Source organism: Protopterus annectens, chromosome 7.part0, assembly GCF_019279795.1.
Source record: "Protopterus annectens isolate FY-2018-M chromosome 7.part0, PAN1.0, whole genome shotgun sequence".
Taxonomy (NCBI): Eukaryota; Metazoa; Chordata; order Ceratodontiformes; family Protopteridae; genus Protopterus; species Protopterus annectens.
This window is the reverse complement of record NC_056739.1, coordinates 1,545,822,081-1,545,842,778: the sequence shown is the minus strand read 5'-3', so window position 1 is coordinate 1,545,842,778 and position 20,698 is coordinate 1,545,822,081. Positions and strand designations below refer to the sequence as shown.

General features: G+C 42.5%; 1 protein-coding gene across 1 annotated transcript in view; it reads left to right on the top strand.

Moving 5' to 3' along the window:
* LOC122807119 (haloacid dehalogenase-like hydrolase domain-containing 5) overlaps nt 1-20,698 on the top strand; it is an 865,954-nt gene that overhangs the window by 417,047 nt on the left and 428,209 nt on the right. The window lies entirely within an intron of this gene.

The following is a 20,698-nucleotide window of genomic DNA, read 5'->3' as shown; positions in this document are numbered from 1 at the left end:
GACAGTTGCATAGTGCCATGGCTACATTTCAGCAATGTACAAGTATGTATACTAGAAGGAGTTGCTAATTTAGTAAGAGGCAGTTTAATTTGTACAGACGAGGTGTACCTTTACTGTTCATGGAATTCAGGGAACGCTAATAGATCTGTTGCAGCTTGTCACCATACAGATGAGGTAGTTCATCTGGAGGTTTTATACATCGTTTTAGCGATGAGAAGTAGTAGTTTGTCAGACTAGTTAATTGCACTTCAGTCTGAATTGCTTTAGTGAAAAATAATGGAAAGATGTGAAAAAAAACACTGTACAAGTAGCCCTTGAGTGTTTACCATCAGCAGCACATGTGTATAGAACTACCATCATCAAAGTATAACAACCCATGATTCATTTTCCATCAATTAGTGTACAGGAGTGGAGCACCCCAGTTATGTTCAGAAATTGGGTGAAGTACCACTTTAAGCAACTTTCTGAAATGAGGAGGACACCTAGCAAAGTTCTGTTAATCAGCTTTCAGCATTGTTAAGCTCTAATCACACTTGATGTAAAGAACAGTGACTCTAGAGTAATGGTGAGATGCTCCAACAGCTTTGCAAGTTGTAAAATACTTCTGATTGCCACACTTTGTTTGACATCATGAAGTCTGTTGCAGCTTTTTACAAGATCAGAGAAAGTACAGTTGTGTAAAAGCATACCATAACAGTAGATGTCCTTTTCACTGTTGCAGTATTCTTGAAAGAAGGGCTGTCCCATCCTGGGCAGCCCGTCACTCGGCCAGTATTGAAAAGCTTGAAAAGGAACTTGTTTGTGCAGTATGAATCATTTCTGCTCTTCGCACAGAACGTAGAGCATAAAAGGGATGTACAGACGCAACTACCCAGAACTGAAGTGCCCCACGTCCCAAAGAAAAAAGGGCAGAATAAAAAAGAGGGGGTTGGAGGGAGGGAGCGAATGCTGCAACAGTGAAGAGAAGGACTTCTAATGTTATGGTAAAATTTTACATAACTTTAGTATGTCCTTTTGTATTACTGTTGCAGTAGTCTTGAAAGAAGGAAGAGTAAAAGCCCTCAGAAAACAGAATGGGAGCTGGAAAGCTGAGAAGAGCTGTCAACAAACACACAAAAAATCGTTTCAGCAATTCCTGCTATGGCCCTAGAAACCATATCCAAGTTATGCTTAGTAAAGGTATGCACTGAAGACCAAGTCGCAGCTTCAGGGATGGAATTGGTGTCCAACCCCTTGAAGAAGGCACCAGAAGAGGCAACAGCACTAGTAGAAAGAGCTTTAACAGAAGCAGAAAGAGACCTGCCATGAAAAGAATAACAAAAAGAAATGCCTTAGATATCCAGGAGGAGATGGTTTGCTTAGAAACAGCCAAACCCAAAGAACTGGGCTGAAATGAAACAAGAAGCTGACTGGACGTAATAGTCCTAGTTTTATCCAAATAGTACCCGAGCTGTCTGAGCAAATCCAAGGTATGCAGGACCCTCTCACTAGCAGACTAAGGAAAAAGAAGAGTGTTGTTCCGGCTGATTTAAGGACAACTCATTCACCACCTTGGGCATAAATTTTCATAAAATAAATTTCATGTTTTCTCCCGAAGCAATACAGAAATTGAAATTGTATCCCATGCTAAACTATTAGGTATTACCATTGACAATAAACTTACATTTGAACACCATGTTGGTAATGCCATTAAAAAAAACATTGCAAATTAGGAGCCCTATACAGACATAAACATTTCATGGACAGCACCACCACAAAAGTTCTCTCCAACACTTACTTGCTCCCCTCCCTATTATACAGTGCCCCCATTTTCATTAACCTGCACTCATCACTACAAAATAAGCTCCAGTCCTGATACCATAAAATTGCCAAATTTGCCACAGGTAGCTCATACCGCTCACATCACTGCCAAGCTTTAAAAGAATTAAACTGTCTGGAATTTCCACATCACTTTAACCTTATTCAACTGTCCATAGCCCATAAAATTGTCTACAATCCCAACAACTGCCCTGCCCTTAAGAACATTTTAATACCCTATAGTCCCACTAGAATGTATACGCTCTGTCCCTCTGAAAGAAAAAACAAAAAAGGAGGAATGGCCATAAGGGCCTGGAACCCAGAAACCCTCCAAGCAGAAGTAAGAGCAAGCAACAAAACAGTCTTCCAGGTGCAATGTTGCAAAGAAGCAGAAAATGCAGGCTCAAAAGGAGCCCGAGTCAATTCTTCCAAAACCAAATTAAGGTCCCAAGGAGGAGGAATAGGTTTTCTTGGAGGCCTAATATGCAGGATGTCTTTAATAGGTTCATAGGTTGGTGCTGGGCTATCTGCCCGAAGGCATATATTAGCCCAGCCACGTTGTGCGGTATTCACTGCCCCTTTAGTAGTTCCCCAGACCCTTGTACTAGCAGCTAGTACCCTTGGCCCCTATCTAGTAGTGCTGTTAGTGTGATCCCTGGTGTGAACTTTCTGTTAAGAAATTATTTGTCCTCTAAACACGAAATCAAAAGAAGAGTCAAGGGCAGACTAGCAGAAATGGCTGACAAATAGGCCTTTACAGAAGAATAGTCCAAGCCAGACTGGAGCAACTCTCACAAATAAGAGAGGACCAAAAGGACCTCCACAGAAAAAGGGTCCTGGTTACGAGCATGGCACCAGACTGGAAATCTCTTCCATTTGGACATCTAACATTTTTTGGTTGAGAGTTTGCTTGCCTCTTGTAAAACTCTGAGCATGTCCTCAGAAAAGAGGTACCAGAAAGGGATCAGAACCCTATCACCCACAATGTCAGTTGCAGAGTGGACAAGTGGGGATGGATGAGACCCCTTGTCCTGTGTGAGGATATCCAACTGGTGAGGTTACTTGTGCTGATTGCCCCTGGACAGATGCATTAAGAGAGGAACCAGTGCTGTCTCAGCCAAAAGGGAGAAACTAGGAAGATTTCTGGGGTGTCCAGCTGAATTTTCTGCAGGACTTGTGGAAGTAGAGGAAGAGAAGAGGAAAAGGTAAAGAAACCTCCCCTTCCATGCAAGGGATACTGCATGTGTTTTCCAGGCCAGATGGTGTGGCACTCTGGAACAGAAGAGAAGAAACTGCCTGTTCAAGAAGCTGCCTGTTCATAGGTGAGTCAAAAAGATCTACATGAGGAATGCCCCACTGATGGACAATGTCCAGAAACATGTCTCTGTGAAGCATTCTTTCATGAGTTTGTGTTTTGGACCTGCTCAGAGAGTATGCACAAGATTATGCTCAGAAGGAATGTAGACTGACTGATGAGTTGACTGATAACCGAGAGCCACATCCTAAGCCTGAAGCACCATCCTGTAGAGGTAAGATTTTGCGTCCCCCTGCTTGTTGACATACCACATCACTGTAGTGTTGTCTGCGTACACCTTTAAGGGGCCCAGAGAGAACATGGAGGTGAAATGCCTGAAGGGCCAGAATCTGAACCCTCATCTCTTTGATGTTGATATGTCTGATTTCTGATGGGGAGGCCAAAGGCCCTGACCTTTCAGGTGGCCAAAAGATGCCCCCCAACCCATGGCCAAGGCATCGGTGAACAGCTCCTGAGAAGGGACTGGAGGCTGAAAGGGCTGACTTGGGTTAAGTGTGAACTCAAATTCCTTTTTGAGACAGGCAAGGAGAGGTACCCAGAAAACCAAAGGGTGACGATGCTACAGCCAAACCAACTTGAGATATTGAAGCTTCCATATATGCAGTCTAGCAAGAGGAAGCATTGCAACAGAAGACGTCATGAATTCCAGTGCCTGAAGAAACTCCCAGTCTGACATGGCAGTCAGGGGAAGAAGAGACTGAAAGAGAAGGGTTTCAACAACAATACCTTTGGAGGTGGAAGAGAGGCCGACATGGGCAACGTATGAATCCTGCAACCCAGATACCCATGATCCTGAGACGGAGACAGGATGGATGTTTGAAAGCTGATGCTAAACCCCAGACTCTGAAGAAGAGGGATGGTGAACTGCAGATCCTGGAACAATCGACTGGGAGAAGGTGCCTGAAGCACCAGGTCATCTAGGTAAGAAAAACTCTGAATGCTTTGGAGCCTGCAGAAGAATCACAGGAGCTAGGCATTTTGTTAATATCCTTGGGGCAGGAGAGAGGCCAAATGGCAAAGCAGAGAACTGAAAATGAGGAAGAGACAGAGAAATGTAAAAACTTCTTGTAGAGAGGGTGAATAGGGATATGAACGGTAAGCAAGTATCTTTCAGATCCAAGGACACCAGAAAAGCCTGAGGTAATAAAAGACAAAACAGACTTTGAAGAGTAAGCATCCAAAAAAAAAAGAGATCTTGAGAAAGGGTTGAGCTGAGAGAGATCCGAAATAAGCCTCCCAAGTGCCCTCCTTCAAGGAACTAGGAATATCTGGAAATAAAAACCCCATCCCACTTGGGAGGGGAGGACAGCTTGAATGTTCCTGTGCTTTCAGTAGGGATCCTAGAACCTTCATGAAATGCAGAAGTTAGTGGATCTCTTGGGGGGCGGGTCCACATATAAGAGATCAGATTTGATGCATGGGGTTTGGGTCGACTCCAAGACTGTTGTATTTGCCCCTTCCCCTTGGCACCTCAGTGTTAGCTTGGCTCTAGTGTTTACTGCTGAGTCGAGCCACACCTTACTTCTGAGTCTTCCCCAGACTAAGTGGGGTCAGGGGCATTTTGATGGAAAGACTGTCGAAGGCACATGGTTGTCAACCAAGGACAATCAGTGCTGTGGAGATGAGGGTAGTCCTAGCATCTCAGGCCTTCCAGGACTCCCTCCCCATGGGTGTGATCTCTATCCAGAAGACAATATGTCTTTTGTCTGGTACATCAACATACAAGGAGGAACTTGTTTGTATCTGTTATGTTGGGAGGCCGTAAGGATTTGGCAGTAAAGTCTGGACTCCATAATTCTTTGTATATACAAATTGTACCATTTCTGCTTCTTAAATACTATTTAACTGTATATGTAATTTCTTAAAACCATACTGCTCATATATACTCTGCTTAACTGTATAATATTTGTGGAGGTTTTCTCGCTGGGCCTCCACTGAAAATGGACTTTGTTCTCAGTCGGACTTTCCCAGTAATCAAATGTTAAATAAATAAATAAAAAGGTCTTCCCATTGCTTTCTGATTGCAAAACATATCTCAGGAAATCCTCTGTATTAGTGGACAAGTGTTCTGCTTCATGAGTGGTCTTTCCGTCAGACAACTGCATTCGTAATTCTCAGCCATTGAGGCAAGACTTGCTGCGGTCTGTGTGCAACCCCAGCCAACAGCAAATACAGCAGCTGTTTTGCCCTGATTCCCCAAGAGGGCAGTCCCTAAAGGAGACTTTGCCACTGGGTCTCCTTTATGCTTTCTCTCTGATTCGGCTTGTAATGAAATTTCAGAAAGTGGCCTAGTGGAAGGCAAAGGCAATTCTTATTGCCCCCTTTCTGCCTCTACAATATGGTTCTCCTTCCTGTGACCTCATTTGGTGTACCCTCCGTAGATGCTGGACCCTAATTCTAGATTTGGTTCCTCACCCATCTGGCAAGCCTGACTCTGGCATCAAATCATTGAAGCCAACTGGTTAGTTCATAGGTCTGTACTAGGCCAGTGACCACTAGGGCTTGTACAAGCCTAGCCGTGCAACTCAAATGTGTCCCACAAGTTATTTATTTTATGATTTATATGGAGTGATTGTTGGTTATGACACAGTTTACTGACTGCCTCTGTCCATCAGAGACATAGGTGCCAGACCATGGGTGAATTTTCAATTTCCCATCCAGTGGTCCAGTTTATGCTTAAATATGTTACTGAGGGACTTGGTTTCACATGGATGGGGGAGCATGTTCCCAAGAAAGGGAATTCTCTGAGATACACACCAGTCTGTCCAACATGTCTTGTTTGTGTTGTAAGTGAAATTGAGGTCTTTAGATGCAGCAATTCTGATACTGTTTGTTTTGCAGCTGTGCTAAAGGTTCATCAGAGCATGGTCCAGGGATGCTTTGTATACAGGGCATAAATCTCTGTAGGAGACTGAATATAGAGATAGGGCTTTGAAATGATCACCGTAATAATTGTTTATGTTGTGTATCCTTTTTGTAAGGAATCTTTGTGGAAGTTCACTCACTGCATGTGTCTGGTCAGGTACATACCAAATGGGGCATTATAGTCAATGCTGGGTGATGTTGGCCCAGTATTGTGGTACTATGACTTCAGTGGACCTAGATGCCATGCACTTTACTTATAAGTTGAGCAACATAGAAGGATTTCCTTAGTGCCTTGATACATGTTGGTCAAAGACCCAGGTTATTGTCTACATGTGTTCCCACATCCCTGATTAGTCGGTCAACTCTTAGGGGGTTTTCATTGATGGTGTAGTTTCCTGTGGTTGCTGACTTTCAAAAGGTAGTTCAATGCATTTCTTGGCATTGAGGTTTAATCCATGGCTTTGGCACCAGTCATTTGTCTGTATTAGACTCTGTTGTAAGATGTCATTGTCTTGGGTGGATTCTATGACTGCTCCCAGTTTTCAATCATTTGCAGACTTGGTCAGCCGGAGGCCTTTGACATTAGCCTTGACTTCTGAGAAGTAGATGCCAAAGAGGAGCAGACCCAGCACAGAGCCCTGAGGGACTCCACTGGTGACTGGGCTCCTTGAGGAGGTGGTCTCACCAATCCTAACTTCCTGGGTCCTATCTGTGAACCCGCTGGCTGTCAAGCATGTTATATAGGGGTTTATGACTAATTTCTTAAGTTTAACAATGTCAGAGTGGGGTATTGTATCAGATGCCTTAGCCAGGTCAAATTAGGCAGTATGCATGGTTTTACCCTCATCCATTTACCTTGGTGACCTTCTCAAAGAAGTTCACTAGATTCGGCAGGCATGACCTTCCTTTGACAAAGCCAAACTAGGATGGATCCAGCGTCTAAAGGTCTCCTATGTCTTTGTTCATTTCCATGATAATTCTTTCAATGGGTTTGCCTATAAAACTAGTCAGACTAATGGGTCTGTTGTAGTTTTCAGGATCTGTTGATGATCTCCCCTTATGAAGAGGTATGATAATTGCAATTCTCCGTTCTGGTGGCACAAAGCCTGTTCTAAGACTGTAGTTAAATAGTAACTCCAGTGGCCCTGATAGGTCATATTTTAGACTATTCAAAAGTCATCCCTGGATATTGAAAGTGCCCATTCAGACTGTGTTCTTGGCCTTAGTCATTGCAGTAAGGGCATGCTCTCTATTTAAATTTGGAGGGGTTATGTTTGAAGGTATTTCTTGGCAGGTGGCTGGGGTGAGTGGAAGGGTAAAGATGGAATTGAATTTGTCAGCCAGCAGATTTGCTATATCTCCTGGCTCACTGAATGTTGCACCATTAACCACCAGTTCAGCACACTGCTGTGTGCTGCTTTTGAGGTTCCTGACATAGCTGAAGAAGTTGTTAATGTCACCTTTTGCCTGGGAGGTTATCTTTATTTCAAAATTGGCTTTATTGGACTTAATTAGCCCTCATATGTGCCTGTTTATTTTGGTGAAAGAGTTCCCAATCTGTAGAAGGTTAATTAAAGTCCCCCATAATTAAAGTTTTCAGTTAGATGGTGAGTGTTTCCGTGGGACATAGGAAGGTGACCTGTAGCTTGCTAGGATATGGTACAGAATTTGATCTGTGGTGAGCTGCACATGGAGAAACTGAAGCGCATCATTCTGTCTAACCAACCTAGAGGTATGCTTGTTATTGATGTATATCAAGACACCTCTACCTTTGATTCCTGTCTTTGTACCTACTAGTCTAAAAGTGTGTAAGGCATTGAAACTTTGCTCTGCTGGAGTACTCTCTGCAGCTTTAAACCATGTCTTTGTAACTGCTTAAATGTCTATACTCTTCAGGGTGAGAAGGGCTAGGAGGGAGTTTAGCTTTTGTTTACACCTCCAGGCATTGAGCAGTAACACCTTGAGGTTCAGTTGAGATGATTTTGCTGTGTTGATAGGTTTATCAATCTGGTATGGTCTAAAAAGGCTCTGGGGAGGATAAAGGTTTAGCCACTGTTCGAAAGCCTAGAAGGGACAGGTGCAGACCATTCTTGGCAAAACAATAGTTTAACTATGCCTTACCTTACTGACAAATATTATATGCCCTTAGAATGATGCCAGGAGCTCAGCCAGTTTTTAAAACTAATAATCTTATGTTGATATTGTGGCGTCATCCTTCTTGAAGGTAATGTGCTGCCTCAGTGTTAGGCTCATACCAGCCTAAGACACATAGTCAGAGAGGTCTATAATGTCTCTTCATATAGTCTAGGGAGGTACATCTCAAGTCATTTACACCTACATAAACTATGATGGAATTATACTTGTACCTGTGGTGCAGTGACTTCAATGCATTTGTAATTTAACGGACCCTGGCTCCAGATAGGCAACTATAACCACAATCTTCTGTTGTTTAGCCTGGTTAGAGGGCATCAGTATATCTTACAGTGGATTGTCCTTTGACTAAAGTCATAGGAAGTGTGATTGCTTGCCCTATGGGCTTTGTATTTGGGGTTCCACTGATTCAGCCTGTATGTATGTTGTTAGGTGTTGTTTTTGTTGAGTGTAATCTTTGCTGATGGGTGTTCAAGGAGGGCTTTTCTTTCTTAAAAAGATTGCATTTAAGTGTCTCAGCATATGCTTGTTTGTGTGTGTGAGAGAGTTTAGCCTCTCTCTCTCGTATGCATTACTTTAAGGATTAAGTGGTTGTCAGTAAACATGAGACCATTGCTACATTGTGTCAAGATACCCTTATGCACCAGGCTGGCTGCTGAGAAATTAGGAAATTGCATGTCCATGTTGTCCATTCCCCTAATTGGTGAATTACAAGGGTGTGGCATATGGGAGTTAACAGTAGGCTATTAAAGGTGTTTTTTAAGGAGGGGGGCTGGAGGCAGACTAGGCTATAAAATACAAAATTTAAACAGTATTGCCACTTAATGTACAGCTAGCTGCTCTAAGCTTGTAAGTGTGCAAGGTGTTTGCTCTATACTTACTGCTTTACAGGGTACCATTATATGGGCAGTTCTAAATGGAAAATTTGCTTCTAGATGTTTTCATTTGTACAGGGCACCAGCATGGCGAGCAGCTCCTTGTAAATGTGCCAAACGTATGCCATAACTGGAAATACAGAAAACCGACTATTGATCCCTCTGGACAATAAAGAAATGCACTTAAAAAAGTTTTGTATGCTTCTCAACACAGATAGTCCAGGCAAACAGCTACTGCCACTAGATGAATAATCCCAGTCCTCCTAATGTAAAGGCACAGTAAAAGAGGGTTCTGACTGAAATGCTACCATAAACAAACTTAAATGTAAGGAAAGGCACAAAAAGAAGGCAATAAGCAATTCAGGATATCAACAGTAGTGTACTTTAAACAACTTATAAAGGTATGATTATTCAGTGAAAGTATTTTACTTTGTGAAAATGAGTCGAGCCACTCAATTGCCCTGAATTTATAAAGGCACTGAAAACAAGGTAAGCTGCTTAATAAGGTGTCTGGCCAATAAAACAACTACATGCAGGAATCTGTAGTGTTTCCCCAACATGTACAAACCAGGCTGCCTTCCACTGCTACTAGATGGAAAATCCTCAGTCTTGTTGATGTAAAAACACAGAAAAGAGCTTGCTAGAGCATAAAAATCCTCTATTTTATCTGGCATCTAGCTCGATAACAAATCCAGAGCAAGTAAGTCAGTAGAACAGACAAGGGAAGGCCAAATGCAGCTTTTGTTTTTTTTTTTTTCCTAGCCACCTATCACTTTAAAAATGTACTCAGCCCTCAAAATGTCACCTGCAGATATGTATGAAGAGGCACATTATTTTCAACTGTTACCATTTATATCTGTAAAAATCTAGTTTTAGAGGTGTTTTCTTTTTGCACAATAATTATTTGTATATCTCTATACTTTGCACAGTTCTAAACATTCTGTGCTTTGGACTGTTGACATTTCCAAAGGATGCTCAAAAAATTTATTCATTTGAGTACACTGAGTATGCCTGGCTACATCCTTGTCAATAGCAGTGTAGAAAGGGAGGAGCTTACAAAGCTCAATTTACAGTAAGGAAGGGCAGGTTAAAAATCACTAAGTTTGAAAACCAGGTCAAGGAATTGGAGGGTGAGTGAGAAAAGTCACCAGTAGTTCTTGCAGTTTTTGCTGGTCTTGACCCTTTTCAGAAAGGGCAAGGCCACAGGTAGAATCTGTGTGTTTAAGTTTCACTCAAACAAGCTAACCAGTGGAAAAAAAACGTGAAATGTGCAGCTGGTGTAATTTAAGTGTCTGTCTCATAGAACAAAAACACCAGTTTCTCCACTTTCAATGATGATTAGAAGTTTCAGGCATTCATCTGGACTAGGAACATTTTTAAGAAAGTGGAAAAGATTTTCCATATGGGCATCTGGCAAGGGTCTGGATCCTTTTTTGGCCCATTTGCCATCAATTCTAGATTTTCTTGCAGCTCATTTTTCTTCCAGGAACTAGATGCTCCACCATCAAAGTTTTTTTTGGCAGCTATTTTGGTGAAGGTCAGATGCCTGTTACTTCCTTAAACTGTCATTAGGTTATTTGCAGGGTGCATTTGTGGCCTCCTCTATGGGATCCTGTTCCTTCTTAGGATATTTACTCCAGGCTTTGACAAAAAACCCTTTTGAACCTGCAGCTACTACTAACTGAAATTTCTTTCTTGGAAAAATTATTTTCTTGGTGGCAATTACCTTGGCAAGGAGGATTTCAGAAATGTAAGCCTTGTCATGTAAAATACCATATTTGGTCTTTCATAAAGACAGAGTTCATTTGGAGAGAAACTCTAATTCTCCAAAGTTGCTCCTGAGTCTGTCTTGAATCAGGTTATTAATCTCCTGGTGTTCTTTCCCAGCTTCTCAAGTAAGGTTAAATCTGTCCTACGTTTGTTGGATGTTCATTGTCCGTTACGTTTCTGTTTACGCCATACCAAAGACTTCAGAAAGTTGGATCTTTTTCTCTACCTTTCAGAAGCTAAGATAGGAACCAGTGTCTCCAAGATCACACTGTCCAGATGGTTGTCCGATTGCATTGTTTGTCTATGGAGCCAAGAGACTGATACTGCCTAACAAGCGTAAAGCTCATTGAATTTGAGCAGTGGCAACCTATATCACTTTTTTCTCTCGAGTCCCTGTTGATGATGTGGCTACCTTCAGTGCACACATTTATCTCTCGTTACAAGCTTGACCTACAGTCTAGGTGTAGGGCTTTGTTTAGCTTCACCATCCTTCAGAGCTTCCTTCAATTAATCCTTCCAGGGTTTGGGGTAGCTGGGGATTCTGTTCCAATAATTGAGACAGAAGGAAAAAACAGCATTGTATATGAAAAACTAAAAAACAAAAAAAAAAAATACTTGTTTTCCCGCCTTGCTGAGCTAGTTTAGTCCAGTTTTCAGGTTAGTGCTGAATTCAGGGCTGTGTTACAAGTTTCTGTGTTTGCCCATACCTTACTTAGATAGAAGGAAGTTTCTCTGTTCACTGTGAGAGAGGGAGCTTTGAGCAGCCTTATCTGTCCCTGGAGGAGTGATTTCAGCCCAGAAATTAGTAGTTTATTGGCCATTTTGGGCTAGGTTCTATCTCTTTAATTTCCCTGCTATAAATCCCACATTTGTGTGGTTTTGCACGCTGGGCAGCTAGGGTACAACTATTCCCAGCTCCACAAAGTCTACTCTTCAATTTTTCCCTTTGAACTAGACAAACTTTCAACTCAAGTACTCAAATCATTCACTTCTCATCCCTGCACTTGCCCAAAACTCATAGCAAGCACTAATAAACCTTAGCACTAGATCCCCCCTATACTGCAGAGAAGGACAAGGCTCTCTATTCGACCTTACCAGCCAATCAGTAAAACAGTTCACCGTACCTATCCAGGCATGTCCAAAGGGCAGTTTCAGGTGTACTCTCCAGTCCAACTGGTGAATCTGGGCATTTTGAGGCAATGTTACAATTGCCTCATGTACACAGACAACCCTCTCCTCCTTCCACCAAACACTAATACATGCGAGAGATGCAATTATACAGCCAAAGTGGAGGCTAATCTCTCTCAACCCAAGACTAGACCAGGCAGTCAAGGGGAGAAGGGAATTACTTGCATCACAGCACCAGTCTCACATAGACCTATGAAACCACCAGTGGCAAAAAACACACATAAATACACAAACACATACTCAGAGGCTCTAAATAAAAATCTGCAAAAGCAACAGAGACCTCCAAAGCGGACATCCAAGCAACCTCCACCCCCCCCCCCCAACACAAACCATGAAACACATACTTCACAAAACCAGTGTGCCACACAATCACAGCCTTTAAGGCAAAATAACATACCCAACACACTAGTAATAGGTGACTCTATAGTCAGGTACACTGACGTCCCACTCACTAGGCTGAACAAGAAGAAAGTTACTGTTAGTTGCCTGTCGGGTGCCAGGATCCGCCACATAACACAAGCACTCAGGTCACTCCAGAACAAGTACAAATATGACTCTGTCATTGTCCATGTTGGTGTGAATGACCTGAGTCGTACATCCCTAGACTACATGAAGAGACATGGAGGAGCTCTCTGATCACATAGCCCAGGCTGGTATGACCCTGACCCTGAGTAGCATCCTGCCCTCACCAGGAATGATACCACGGTATAGAGAAAAAATTATCAATTTCAACAATTGGCTAAGCTTCTGGTGTCATTCAAAGGGGATCCAGTGTCTGTCAGCCTGGGATGACATGCTCGACAAGCCACGATGCTTTGCTAGAAACACCTTGCACCTGTCACCCTTAGGCTTTCGAATACTGGCCAAGGCTGTTGCCACCCCCATAGTGCCTTTTTTTAGGCAAGGCTCAAAAGGCAAACCCACCGCCATAAGTAGTACAAGTAACAAAAAACGGAGGGTAATGCTGCTCAATGCCAGAAGTCTAAACCTCAAAATGCACGCACTTGAGGCACTCCTCAGTATGGTGAAAATCGATATATGTGCAGTAACAGAAACCTGGTTTAAGGCTCCAGAGAGCACCCCAGCACTACCAGGCTACAACTCATACCATACATTTCGGCCACAAAACCCAGACCGAAATATAAAAGGCGTGGGAGTATCCATATTCATCTAGGATACTAACACCTTCAGGTTAGTGGCACAGCACAATGCTTCAGAGATCATCCATGTGCAACTAACAACGAGCAAAACTGCTATTCAAATTATAGCATGCTACAGATCACCCACCATGTCCCAGGACCCCCACTCATGGAAACAACTTGGAAACATAAAGGTCCTACCAAACACCCTGATATTGGGTGATTTCAATTATCCAAACATTAACTGGGAGAACTACTCGAGTACAAACTCCCTGGCCCAACATTTCCTAGAATTTATAAACTCAAACGCCCTGGATCAACTGGTTAACACCCCCCACCAGAGATGACAACATATTGGACCTGGTCATCACCAACATGGGCGACCCGTGTTCCACACCAGAGGTCAACCCCTCGCTGGTTAGATCTGACCATAAATTAATCACTCTGGATGTCCACATTCCGCCACCATCCCCGGTCAAAGAAACCACCGTGAAAAACTTTTCAAAAGCAAACTTCACATTACTTAAGACTGAGGTGGAAAGTTTCAAAGCCCCCATGCTAAAGGATAACGCTGTCCAAGCTGCAAAATCCTTTACTAATGCACTCTACGGGCACCTACAAGAATGCATGGATCATGCTATCCCCATACAAGAATGCATGCATCGTGCTATCCCAAACAAAAACAAGACTCACTCCTCCAAGAAAAGGAAATGAGTCTGGTGGATCCCTGCCATAAACAAACTATACAATAGAAGGAGGAAACTAGTACAGAAAATAGTAAAATCCCAAGAAGGGAAGATATCCCTGATCAGTATCAGCAAGAAAGTACGTTCCCTCATAAAATCATCCAAGGCTAGCTTCGAAAGAAAAATTGCCATGGACTCCAATGATAACCACAAGGCATTCTTTAGCTATGTCAAGAATCTAAGTGGCAATTTTCAGATCTGCTCGGAGTTTGTGCAGAATGGCACAAAATGCACTGAACCAGCCGATATAGCCAACATCCAGGCAGAAAGGTTCAGTGCAAACTTCACCCCCCTCTCACCCCCAAAAGGACCCATAACTATACCAGAAGAATGTAGTGCCCCTGAAATCACAGACAGGTTAAAACAGCCCTTTCCAAAAACACAGCATCAATGGGACAGGACGGTGTCCCAGGCTCCGTCCTACATGAGTTCAAAGATGAACTAACCCATCACCTAAACACACTGTTTAAACTCAGCCTCTCCACAGGCTACGTGCCCACAGAGTGGCACACAGCAGTGGTTATTCCGCTCCACAAAGGTGGAGCCACAACGGACCCCAGGAACTTTCGCCCTATGAGCCTGACTAGCTTGGTCTGCAAAGCTATGGAGTGCATCATCATGGATCTCATTAACAGAGACATTGGAAACCTCCAAACACTGGACCCAACCCAGTTTGGCTTTAAGGGCAGATGATGTCTCCTAAACCTGGTGGACTTCTTTGAGACAGTTACCAAGGCTATAGATGAGGGAAAGGTGGTCCACACAGCCTACCTAGACCTCGCAAAGGCCTTCAACACTATTCCCCACTCCGGTATTTTAGACAAGTTCACCAGCCTGAACATAAACCCCTACGTCATGAGATGAGTTGCCAACTGGCCCACGGACAGAACCCACATGGTAAGAGTTGCAGGAGCTAGGTCTGACTCTAAACCTGTTACAAGTGGCGTTCCCCGGGGCTCAATCCTAGGACCCCTCCTTTTCGGCATATACTTTTCAGAGGTACAGGCAAGCACAGGAGGACTATGGCTTACCAAGTTCGCAGACGACTGCAGACTAGGGGCTATAATTGACTTTTCGGCTGACACAGACATCCTCCAAAAGGGTCTCACTGAGACAGACACCTGGTGTCAAAACCATGGTCTCAAGCTAAATGCCAAAAAGTGCATAGTCATCCCCTTTGGAAAAAACAAGTACCCACAAACTAAAACATAGGTGGTAGCCCCCTAAATACGGAAGACGTAATAAGGGATCTGGGGACCCAAGTAGATAGTAACCTCTTCTTTGATAATCACATTGCCAAAGTGGTTAGAAAATCTTCTATGTTGCTCACCTAATCACAAAAGGGTTTGCATCCAGATCGAAAGAGGTCATTGGGCCCCTCAACGCATCCTTCATCAGACCCATCATAGAGTACAATGCCCCATTTGGGATGTACCTTACAAGACACCTGCAACAACTGGAAAGACAACAGAAGTTCCTCACCAAGAGGATCACTGGCCTCAAGCAGATGCCCTATGCAGCTCGACTGAAGAAAATCCAGCTGTACTCTGTTGCATTTTGCCTACTCAGAGGTGATCTTTGCCTGACATACAAGGCCATGTCCAACCCAGAATTGATGGACATGCTCCACCTAAAGAAAACCTTATCCCCTCAAGCCACACGCTCCAGGGATCTAAACCTCACCACAACAATAAATAGGACATGCTGGAGAGCTAGATTCCTGTCCCAGAGACTTCCCATGCTCTGGAACAAGATTCCAGTCTACATTAGGCAGAGCTCCTCGCTAACCCTCTTCAAGAGAAACCTTGACGAGTGGATGGGAAACAGAAAGTTTACCCCAGGGATCACTTCCCTGTGCCTCTGTCCAGCAGAGCCATTGAACTAATCTAAGGAGAGCGAAAGCCAAAACATTCCAGCTAGGCTTATAAATGCCTTTGGGCAAATAGCCTAGTACCTACCTATGAACCTATACCTTTTGTTTTCTTGCCATTGTCTTTAAGACTGTACTGTGTGTAACAGCCTTCAGGGCTATAAAATACTTTAAACTCCTACACTGTCTTTTCTAGGTAGTACTACATTGGGGCAAGCAGTGCTACATGTACTGCAGAGAGTTATGAAAGAGTTTCTCAAGTACAGCTACTTATTGTGTGATCTGTGATGTCAATGTGGATGTCAACATTTACCTCTCATGCTTTACTTTGCTTTTCTGTGGAAGGGAGTTTCTTGATATTCATAGGAAGTTATGATCAGAAACCTGACCATAACAAACTTGTGTTTGAGACATGGATGTGAAGAAAATCACCTCAGTAGCAGAGCAGGGAGAAGCTGGAGTGGTGAATCTTGACATCCATGTTGAGAACGCACAGGTGAGGTATGATCAGAGATCTGATCCTAATTCTTTGTAGTATGTGGAACTTTAGCATCTGCAATGTACTGCTAGTTACATGAAAAAAGTGTCAGAGTGAAATGTCTTACAGCTGTTAACCCTGTAAGACACTGACACTTCACTCCAGGCAACTGTCTATGAGGTAGTGTATTTTTGATTCTGTACAAAGTTATAACTTTATTTCCGTGGTGGTGCAGCGGTAGCGTTGTTGCCTCACCGCAAGAGGTTCTCCCGTTCGATTCGCGGCTTGGGTTGGGAATGCCTTCTGTGTGGAGTCTGCATGTCCTCCTCACGGGCGAGTGGGCGTTCGAAAGACATGCATTGAATGGGCGTGACTTCTTTGAAGGTTGGGCGTCGGGCTGGCAACTCGATACCATAAAAACCAACTGCCAATCATTAGCAGATCGTAGTTCCTCTGTGGCGACCCCTAACCGGGAAAAGCCAAAAGACAAACAACAACAAAGTTATAATACACTTTCTGCTGCAGCACACAAAAAGAGGTGTGGCACCTCTCTCTCAATTTCTTGGCTCAATTATTGTTGAAAAGACAAAAATGAGGGGGGGGGTCAAAGACTCAAAATCAGGGACAATTATTATGTATTACTCTTAATTCACTTACAAAGTTAACAGAACAAGTTAGCGTTCATTAGGGTGGCACAGCAGATAGTGGTGTTGCCGCACAGCAAGAGGTTCCCCAGTTTGTCTGCTGGGGGGCCTTCTGATGGAGTCTGCATGTCCTCCCTGTGTTCATATGGGTTTCCACTTGGTCAGAAGTGCGAGTGTGCGGTGTAGAAGAACAACAACTGCAGCAGGGCTAGCTACCTGGTGGTGTGAACCTTAGCTAGAGATGATTGTCACTGTTAAGTGACACCCCAACCCCATATGTAAAAATGATGAAAAGGGGTTGTAGATGGATTTATTTTCTGAACAATAAGAAATATGAAACTCTTTGGCATTACAGACTGATTGTAACCCTTGGTGAACGACCAGAAATTAAAAAAAAAAATTACCAAGGACAGAGGAAAAAGATATGGGTCAAAATCAGAGACATTGTGCAGAATTCTGGACTTGAGAAGGTGCAAGTGCTTTTCAGTTTTCACTGCTCATTTTAGCTTTTTGCTGCTGCTCTGTGGTAGCCACTGTTTATGATGTAGAAGAACTAATGCTTAACAGGTTTGAGAAGTGGTTAACAAAATTGTATGTGCCTTCCTTAAATCAGAAAGGTGCTTAACAAAGATGTCTTTTTTTCATGAATTCAGAGAATAATTGTGTTGCTTAATGCCCTGCAGGCAACTTATGATCTGAGACCTGATCATAATCCACTTTGCAATATTTGTACCAACAATCATTAATGATATCCACATTAGAATTTTAACAGTGTAACATTGTAGTTGCTTTACTGCCTTCTCCTCCCATTCTCACAATCTGATGTGATTCTGGTTCTCCACTGCCAAAGCGTGCAATTTTTGATATTGTTTTGCTGAGACATGTTTTTGTTCTTTTGAATGTTATGGTTTAGTTGTCCATTGCTCTTTAATATTGATATCAGAACAGGAAGGTGATTGCTCTTGCAGACAAGGAATGTTTGTCGGTCTGTTTTGAGCCTGACCTTAATATTGGATAGTAATAAACATTGTTATAACTGATAGCTCATTATCATTATGTCAAAGGAAAGAAAGCTTCCATATTCCTTGTGGAGTAGCATAAAATCTTTTTCCTTGAATATGGTGTTTTGCAGTGCATCTCATGTTTGTCTGAACTTGTGACTTCTAAAAAAGCTCACAAGAAAGGACCACTTGACTTGTCAGTGACCAACTCATTATTAGTCTTTCTCTGTGTATGTAGTATTTCAGGAGAGATGATACTACAAAGCCATTGATTTACTGTTGTTAAGACTGTGAGTTGTAGTTTTAGTGCAGGATTTCATTTCCTCTACTCTCATTTGCCTACTGTGTGACATTGAGCAAGTCACTTAACCAAACAACGCTACATGGTCACCCTGAAAATGGACTGTGTCCAGTGGGCCAACTTGGTTAATGAATGATGGTTGTTGTTGTTATTATTAGTAGTAGTAGTAGTAAATACGTTTTAGCTCTAGGTTAAGGGATTGTAATTGTTAGACTGATTTTGTACTTTATTTTGATTCTACTGTTTTATTTTTTCCATTTTATTATGTGAATAAATGGGGAAAGTAATGGCAGGTTTCATATTCCACTGACTGAGTAAGGCAGACTGCTTTGTTACTATTTTGTGAAACTGTTTTTATCAGTACATAGTCCAAATATTTACAGTTCTTCAAGCAGGGTATTTTGTAAACAGAGCACTAGAGTCAGCTGCATTGGTCTTCAGCCAGACATGTGAAGAGTCTTGGCAGCTTTATTTTTCATGTGCCAGTATCAGCTGCTTTTTCACCTTGTGGTCTGTTGTAAATGTCAGTGATGAGAACATTTTATGCCATTGACAATTAAGTGTCTTTTGGTTCATCTGATTGCGTAATCATGTCTGATGCCTGGAAAGATAAACAGGAGAACCTTCTCCTACTTAATATACTAATTTCACAGTAGCACAACTCGGGAGAAAGAGCAGCAGGTATTTTGCAGTTATAACACATGGCATCATCACTGCATCTACAGCAATTAACTGCAAAATAAAGTAAGCTATTAGTCCTTCTTACATGGTTGTGCAACCTATTGGTGAAGCCAGCATGCCGTCTTTAGACATAACTTTATAACTTTGTAGGAAAGTGCAAACATTGAAGAGGTCATCTGTAAAAAGTTTCAGCAAGTTTCTCTACAGCTGTGGAGAAAAACTGGAAGACACTTCTCCAAGAGGCCAATTTATTTTATTAATTTAATTTTTCATGTATGTATGTGTATTGATTAATGGGATGGTCCAACTGGATTGAGACCATTTTCAGTTGTTGTGTCTTTCGGCTTTTCCCGGTTAGGGGTCGCCACAGCGGAACTCCGGTCCGTAAATGATTGGTAGTTGATTTTTACGTGCCGAGTTGTCAGCTCTGACGCACAGCCTTCAACAAAGGTACGCCCATTCACACGTCTCCACGCAGAAGACGCTCTAGCTTAGAATCGAACCGGACAGCGTCTTACTGTGAGGCAACAACGCGATCGCAGCAGTGAGTACACTAAAAGAAAAGCTCCAGGAATTTTATAGCCGTCGTTTTAAATGAGGGTACACATCATGGAAACGTATGCAGTGGTTTAAAGAAGTGTATAAATTTCGGACAGTGTTGTGCAGACAAATATGATTGAAAGCAATAAGATAATGAGTGGTGAGAAGAGTGTGTTCCGAGGAGGTAAGAACATATGTAAAAGTAGTAAAAATTGTTTCCACAATGAGACTGACCATTGTACTAGATCTTAACAGTGTAAGAGTTTTCTTCAGAGTGGACATAGCTTGTATCACCACAAGAATTTATGTAGGGACAATCTTAACTGAAAAACTGCTGCAAGTTTAAATTGTGCACTTCTCTATGTTCCTGTAGAGTGAGTATATGACGCAAACTTCAGGATTAAATCTTTTGCAGCAGGTATGAAGAAAACACTGCAGAAATTTGAAAGAATTTTGAGGTCTTGTAGATAGTATTACTAAAAAACCCTGATTCACATCTGTTTCTGAAGAACCAGCTAGATAATCACAACTGGTCAGCTTGCCAGAGAAAACCCTGATTCACATCTGTTTCTGAAGAACCAGCTAGATAATCACAACTGGTCAGCTTGCCAGAGAACAGTGGTTTTTGCAAGAGGTAAGCCCCACCCTTTTACATCACATTTGGGTGACCTGCGACACCACCTCTGTTACCTGCATAGTTTGACTTCTGGTTGTACAATTGCAGGAAGCAGAGAAACACCTGTAAGGCATTCCTCTCAACCTGGAGATATCAAAAATCTGGACAAAGGCCCACAAAAAGTAGGTACAACTGGCCAAAAATCTGGGCACTAATTAACATAAAAGTTGCATGCGTAGTAATGTAACTCCACCTACTCCAATGTATTTGTGGGATACCAACATTAAAAGAATAGTGAAAATATTCCCCAATTTTAGCATTAACTCTGAAAATACACATTCCATTGCCAGAAACAACACCAGTTAAATGCCCTTACAACATTTCCAAAAAAATCTTAAAATAGTAGGCAACAGACATGTAAACACTTAGTATTCAATTTTCTAAGACCCCCATTTGACCTTGATTTGACTCTGGTCACTGGACTGTGACTCCATGCAACAGAGATCAGTTGGGCACAGACCTACCCAACCTAGGAGTGTTCTCAATACTAGATAAGCAGTTCATGTGTGATGAATCACACACCCACCTCGAGCTCAAGACAGAAGAGGAGAGCACTCCACTATGCTTGGCACAAGAATATAAATCCTGATTCCTGACCTAGGTGAAGATTTGACAGACGTGGTACTTAAATAAGATCCCGAGAAGGAACCCCTACCTCTCC